Source organism: Juglans regia, chromosome 1 (assembly GCF_001411555.2).
Source record: "Juglans regia cultivar Chandler chromosome 1, Walnut 2.0, whole genome shotgun sequence".
In the NCBI taxonomy this organism is placed as follows: domain Eukaryota; kingdom Viridiplantae; phylum Streptophyta; class Magnoliopsida; order Fagales; family Juglandaceae; genus Juglans; species Juglans regia.
Genome location: NC_049901.1, coordinates 12305677 through 12313439, shown reverse-complemented (window position 1 = coordinate 12313439; position 7763 = coordinate 12305677). Strand labels below are relative to the sequence as shown.

Sequence of the window (7763 nt, the reverse complement as noted above, 5' to 3'; positions counted from 1 at the left end):
GTCCTTTAATTTTATTTGATAAAATCTCAAACTCAGTTTGGTATTCTTCTACCGTAGAGGTTTGTCTCAGCTTTGTAAAAGCCCCAATTGGATCCTCAAATATTGAAGGTCCAAATCTCACCCTAAGTGCTGTAGTAAACTCCTCCCAATTTCCCAAAGTATCCGAATCCCTTAGCCAAGAAAACCAAGACAAAGCTTTGCCTTCCATGTGAAAGAAGGCAATCTGAATTTTTTGGTCTTCAGGTGTATTGAAATATTCAAAAAACTGTTCAGCCTTAAGAATCCATTCCATAGGTTCTACCCCATCAAATTTAGGAAAATCTAATCTTATAGACCTAGCATGTATTCCTCCAGTTCCTTCAAATAATGGATTATTAAACTGACCTTTAGCATTGGATGGCCCAACTCCCGAGTTCTGATTAGTAATCCGTAGAGCTAATTGGTCATAGCTTGCTGCCAAGTTGTTAAGCTGCTGTAACACTGCTTCTAGCATACCTTTTTGTTTGGTTTGTTCTTCCCGCAGGTACCCTGCTTCAGTTGAGAGCAAAGATACTGCTTCCGATAATTGAGCTTGGCGTGTACCCTCAGCCATGGTGCAGGAACGCGGCTGCTGATACCACTGTTATGTATGGAGTGATAATCGATGTTTGTAATTCTGGAAATTAGTAGGCGATTCGAGGTGCCTGGCCTCCAATATTGTAAACACTATGTATCTGGAAAATTCATATCCTCATGCATTGATAACAGCCATATAAATAGCATTTTACATGACTTAAACAGATATGAAAACTAACCCAAAACAAATCCCAACAGATCCACTAAACCACGGACTCAAAACAGGAACAACTTCAACTGAACGGACTAATTCAACAACAGAAAATAAACCTGAAACAACGTGGCTCGTGGCCCTTGACTCACCCTACTGGACTTTAACTAACAATACCCACTCAAATTAATACTAAGGCCTCAGGCCCACAATAGGCCCGTAAGCCACAACCCGGCCCATGCACCCATTCAGACACCCAACCCTAAATTAGGGTTCCATCTCTTTTGGTCTCATAACAGACCTGATGTTTCACTGAATTTTGATGCTGATGGTCACCTCTACTTGCTCAATGGCACCGGCATATCAATAATGAACTTTACAACGGGAGATACAACAAAAGGTGTAATCTACCGTTTGACACTCGACCCTGACGGGATCTTGCGGCATTACTCGCACAACATGGATCAGAATGGTGTTTGGAATGTCACATGGTCAAATCCGAAAGACAAGTGTGACCCTAAGGGTCTCTGTGGCATCAATGCATTTTGCGATCAAGATGCTGGTTGCGAATGTCTACCCGGATTCAAACGTGTTAACAAAGACAGTTGGGCTTCAGGCTGTGAAAGAAATTTCGATTCTAAAAGTTGCAAAAGCAACGAAGCAGTTACTGGATATACCATGGAAACAGAGCTTCGTACCGAATGGCAAAATGATAGCTATTCTATCCTAAAATCTTCAACCCAAGACGCCTGTGGAGGAGCATGTTTGGGGGACTGTAACTGTGAAGCTGCGCTGTACAAAGACGGGGATTGCAGAAAACAAAGGCTTCCTTTGAAGTTTGTAAGAAGAAATCTGAGTGACTCAAGCGTAGCCCTCATCAAGGTAGGTACGTCTCCAATCTCTCCGGATCCAGGAGTGCCGAAAGAGAGCAAAAAGAAGAATCGAGTGGACATTCTGATTATTGGCGTTTCATTGCTTTCATTTGCATGCATTATCTTGGTAGTTCCTGGAATTGTAGTTTACAAATATCGTGTTTGGCTATATAGAAACATATCTAACGCTCTTTGATATTCCAAAACATATCTGACAAACAAGGAACAATTTGCCTTGAGTGAGAATGTTGCTCCAAAATCATTTAGTTATGGAGAACTTGAGATTTGTTTGAGGTGTCGTCGAATACAAAATCAAAACAACGAGTAGTCATTTGTTATCCAGAAAACAAGTAGCCGATGATTTCCAGGAAGTGCCCGAAAAAGGGGGATTTGGGCTTGTCTATAGAGGGGCAACCGGGCAATATGTAATGGCCCGAAGGTTCTGGCCGTCAAAAGACTTGTAATTGGTGCATCCAGTATGCTTTGTTTCTCTCTAACCATTGTTACAACTATCTGTATGCTCATTGCTTAATAGATGTTTTCCTTTCTTAATGTATTGTATGTTGGTACAAAGAGGGATATAAAAGAAGAAAATAGTGAATGAAAATAGTTTGTTCCGATATGCGTTTCAGTGTCACTTTTGTTAAAGGAAAAAATGATTCTGCCCACTCAAGTGTACCGCCCTAGTTGACCGCTGGTCAAATTTTTTTTATTTTTTTTTCTTAGTAATTAAGTAAGTAATTTTAAATGTATTAATATATATTTTTTATTTTTTAAAAATATTTAAATATATTAAAAAAATGTGAAAAAAAAAGAAAAAAAAAAAAAAAACCACTAGGTGGTACTTCCAGTGGCAAGAGTGGGGCGGCATAATAGCCAAACTCTTTCTTAAATTAATATTGGTCCCCCTAGTAACGGTGTGCACATAAGTTACTAGCGAATTGGCAACAAAGATATAACAAAGCCGAGTACAAGCATGTTTGTCTAATTGAGTTATGTATAAATGAAATTAGACTAGAATACCATCGAATTTTACTATTCAATCATGAAATTGAAATCTATTCTCTTGACAATAAGTAGATTCTAATAATTAGTTTTGAAGAAATGGAAAACTTTTGAGGGAGAGAATTTGGAATTTGGAATTTTGCTTTTGAGATTTTGAATTTTGAATTTTGAATTTTGAGATTTTGAATAGATGACAAAAGGATGCCCAACGAAAAGCTACGATCTTTCATTTTGCTATATTGGCATAGGGCTGATTCGAACCCCTTCCCTTTGAATCAACCCTTATGTTATGCATCTCGACCCGAAATATTATAACCCTAGGTATAATTTTATAAACGTTCGATAAATTCTCTCCTTTAAATAATTCATAACTTTCAAAATAAATCTCAAATAATTATTAATAATAAATATAATATATAATTATATTGAAAAAAATTTCCAACATATTTGTTAAGGACTACTTTTCATAGATGGGATGAGATGGGATGCCGTCGTGGCATACCGATCATGTAGATTTTCAAGCAAAGAACTACCTCATTTCAAACAAACTTATCCATCTATCATCTACATTTTCAATGAAAGATTTTTTTTTTTTTGTCATTATAATCTGTGACGTTATTCTAGACTTTCATGCATGTCGATCCTCGCCGGCCGCGTGCAACAGCTTTGAGTCACTACGGGGAGTTTTTAAGGGCAAGTTTTGCAGATGATTTGAAGTACATGTTTTCAAGCTTTTATGCTGACTAAATCAAGCTGGCACTGCTTGATTAACGTGTATCTTGGTTTACTCGAATAACTGATAGTGCCTACTGGTTGTTGCAACATTGTTTATTTGGGTGACTTAATAGCACAAAAAGCAGGTAAAGAAATACTAAGGTAAACTGGTTAATACCTTGCTTTTAAAATCCAAGAGCATCAACTTGAAGTACAGCGTCAAAACCACTCATTTACAGAACACAAATCCAAATAGAAATTATATGTATTAGTAGCTGTTGTAATTACAACTTAACTTGGTTGAGTGAATTGATATATATAATAAGTTATAACCAGATCAATACCAGGTAAAATATGAAAAGCGATGCTGTTTTTTCTAAGCAGTTGTTGTAAACAATTTAAAATGGATAGCATTAATGTAAACGGGCAGCAGATAGATGATCTTCCAATTCAGCCTCTCGTACTCTTAAATGTAACTAGCCAAGGTCATCAATGAGAGGCTCATGGACAGAAATCATGCACTTTGTACTCTTAGATGATCTTCCAATTCACCCCTCAACTCTTTTGAGATTTTTTTCCAAAGCACCGAAAGCATGCACTTTGTATACTTACTAGCCCCAACTAAGCAAGCCGCACATGCAAATATATTGACCCACTTCCGTTCAAAACTATTAGATCCATTAATTATACCTTTTCCTCTAAGGCATGACCATTGTGATCATCACGTAAAAGGGAAAGATATCGGCCTCAGGGCAATCTCCATCGTATGTTGCAAGGAGAATCTCCACGTGGGTGGGGGCCGAAGATCAGAGTCCACGATGGAATCCACTTCTACGCCTCTAACTGATAATAATGCACTACTACGTACTGAGAATGTGAGATGCAAGAATATAACATGAAACAAAATAATAACTAAACAAAATAATATTATGTGTTGGACATCGGCTGATACTCCATTCACACTTCCTATAAGTATGCCTTTTCCTATATCTAACAATGCATCTTCACATTCAGACCATTCTCATAACTCTCCTATTGACTTGAATTCTCATTCCACACCATCCTCCTTTTCAGAACCTTCCATACTAGCCTCTCCTATTATCACAGATCTCAACCATAGCTCTCAATTAGTTTTTGCACCTTTAGCAGAGTCTTCACCTGAATCTATACCAGATTTTTCACCTTCTCCCCCACCTCTACCTCAATCCTCTCATTCCATGCAAACTAGATCGAAAACTGGTTCCTTGCATCCTAAACAATTATCTGATTATAAGTTTTTCTCCTCTACATGCCATCCTTTGCATTCCTTTCATACTATTCTCCAAGAGGTTGAACCATCTTGTTACACTAAAGTTATTCGTGATTCATGATGGAGGGATGCTATGAGTCAAGAATTTTCAGCTTTGCAGCTCAATAACACCTGGACTCTGTGTCCACGACCATTAAACCACAATGTTATTCGAAGTAAGTGGGTGTTTAAAATAAAACAGAAGCAGGATGGCTCTATTGACAGGTTCAAGGCTAGGTTGGTTGCTAAGGGGTTTGAACAACAGAGTGGTATCGATTATAATGAGACTTTTAGTCCTGTTATTAAGCCTTCTACAATTCATGTGTTGCTTAGCTTAACAGTTCATTTTGATTGGCCAATTCATCAGCTGGACATCTCTAATGCATTTCTGCATGGTCTTCTTGGAGAAGTTGTATAAATGGAGCAGCCCCTAGGGTTTGTTGGAAAATCCTTTCTTGATTATGTTTACAAGCTACAGAAGGCTCTTTATGGTCTTAAACCAGCTCCACGAGCTGGGTTTATACTTCTATCAACTTTTCTGCTTGAGCTTGGTTTTACAGCATCTTTGGTAGACACTTCAAAATTTCTTTATCATCACAATCATGTTACACTTTATATCTTGATTTATGTGGATGATATTCTCATCTTTGGAACACATCCTGGCTATATAACATCCTTGATCAAGCAGCTTCAACATGAGTTTCCATTGAGAGACTTGGGTAGTCTTAGTTTTTTTCTTGGCATTCAAGCCACTCGGACCTGCTCTACTATTCATCTATGTCAAACCAAGTACATCTATGATCTTTTGAATCGAACTCAAATGTTTGATGCCAAACCAGCAAAGTCTCCATGTGCTTTTGGTTCTAAGTTATCCAAGTATGATGGCACATCATTGTCAGATCCTACTGAGTATTGACAAGTTGTTGGTGCTCTTCAATATTGTACTATCACTTGCCCTGAGATAACCTTTGATGTCAACCAACTTTGTCAACATATGCATGATCCTACAACAGCTCACTGGGCTGCAGCTAAACGAGTTCTCAGGCATTTAAAGGGTTCCATTGATCATGGTTTAATTTATACAAAAGGCTCACTGTGATTATCAGGTTACTGTGACTCTGATTGGGTGGGCAGCCCCGATGATCGTCCATCAACCTCTGGTCTGGCCAGTTTTCTTGGCCCTTGCCTCATTTCATGGAGTTCAAAGAAACAATCAGTTGTTTCTCGATCATCAACAGAAGGTGAATATCATTCCCTTCCACTCACAACTGCTGAACTTTTTTGGCTTCGTATGCTTTTTAAAGAGCTTAAGCTCCCACTTACATGAGTCCCTACTCTATGGTGTGATAATGTTAATGCTCTTGTTCTTGCTTCCAATCCGGTCTTTCATGCTCAGACTAAGCACATCTGATAAAAGGTGTTGAATGGTGATATCATGCTTAAATATATCTCCTCTGATGATCAAATTGCTGATATTTTGACTAAAGGACTTAGTTCTACTCAATTCTCTAGTTTGAAGTCCAAGCTAATGGTTGTTGCTCCTCCCATCAGCTTGAGGGGGGCTGTTAGTGTATCTACACAGGACTCTGTTCAAGATAATGATCCTATCTCCAATTCAAATGTAAAACCAGATTTACTCAAAGAAGATCAGCAAAGTCGATAACACTGGCTTATCTATTAGTTATGGCTTATCCATTAGTTGTATCTTTATTTGAAATTCAAATGTATTGTAACTTATCCGATCCTCCTCATTTGTACTTCTATAAATATATCAGTATACTTCTGGATTGGTATCTTGTCAAATCCTATTTTACTTCATTCTGTTATGTTCCCCTGCCATTCTGGTGCCAAGTACCCTCTTGTCCATCTGACACCCGTGAAGGTCCTTGTCTGGTCTGGCATTAAAAGCTTTGCCAATCCAAAGTCAGATATTTTCATGGTCCAAAACTCGTCCATTAAAATGTTTTGAGGCTTTATGTCACAATGAATAATTGAAGCATCACACTCTTCATGAAGGTAGAGGATCCCTTTTGCAACATCCTGCGCAATTTGTACTCTCTCATTCCAATATGGACGTTGCTGTGCTCTAAAGAGAAGATTTGCAAGGGAGCCATTACTCATTTATTCATAAACCAGAAGCCTTCTAGAGTCCTCAGCACAGTAACGCAGCAAACGTACCAAGTTCTTATGGTGGGTTCCCCCAATTGCTCGTGTTTATGCTTTGAACTCCTTTTCACCTTCTTCAATTAGCTTCTCCAATCTCTTTACTGCAACAAGTCTTTTGCCTTTGTATAGAGCCCTTTTGTAAACTGCACCAAACGGGCCATTTCCTATCTCTTCTTTGAAACCATCTGTTGCTCTTTTGAGCTCATTATATGAAAACAATCTTAGGGTGACCTCCTCTGTCAGCCCCAAGTTTCCATTCTCTAACAACCTTTTGTACCTTAAAAATCTACTTTTGAAAATGAAGAGGCCAGAGATTGCAAGGGCAATGCCTGAGAATACAGAAAAACAAAAGGCTAAAAGAAGAATCTTCATCATTGTTGTCTTTTTGAGTGGGACAACGAGTTTCTTGTTTGGGAGATTAGCCTGTTTTTCTTCATCATCGATGCTTCTCATACAATTTTTCAAGCATGCCTTGGACCCCTTTTTTGTGTCTCTTCTTACATATCTCAGTGGAAGAGCCTATTTCATACAAGACCCATCGTCAAAGAGTGTTGCCCCACAGTTGCAGTCTTCCAAACAAGACTGGTGACATTCTTCCTCTGACATCGATGCCTTAACATAAGGAAGATCCATTCTATCCATGGTCTCGATGCTATAAAAGTCTGAATTATCTTTTCCACCTCTACAACCTGCTTCCTAGAAGTTTCTCTGGCTGCCAAGAGATTTGTCATTCAGGTCTAAGAAATTGGTCCCAGGATGACAAACACAGTATGGTTTGTAGTAATTGAATGTGCAATAGCTGTTGACACCACAGAAGCCTTTCACGCACATTGGTTCTCTGGCACTCCCCATAACGTGGATGTGTTAATGAAGTTGCCACTTTCATCATAGAGGTAAGAATAAAGCTGGAAAACTCCATCGGAACCAAGGGTTGCACGGTAAATGGTATTAG

At 38.5% G+C, this 7763-nt stretch overlaps 1 pseudogene; it reads right to left on the bottom strand.

The window, feature by feature from the left end:
- Window positions 1-464: 464 nt before the first annotated feature.
- Window positions 465-7453, bottom strand: LOC118348313 (annotated as a pseudogene).
- Window positions 7454-7763: the final 310 nt, after the last annotated feature.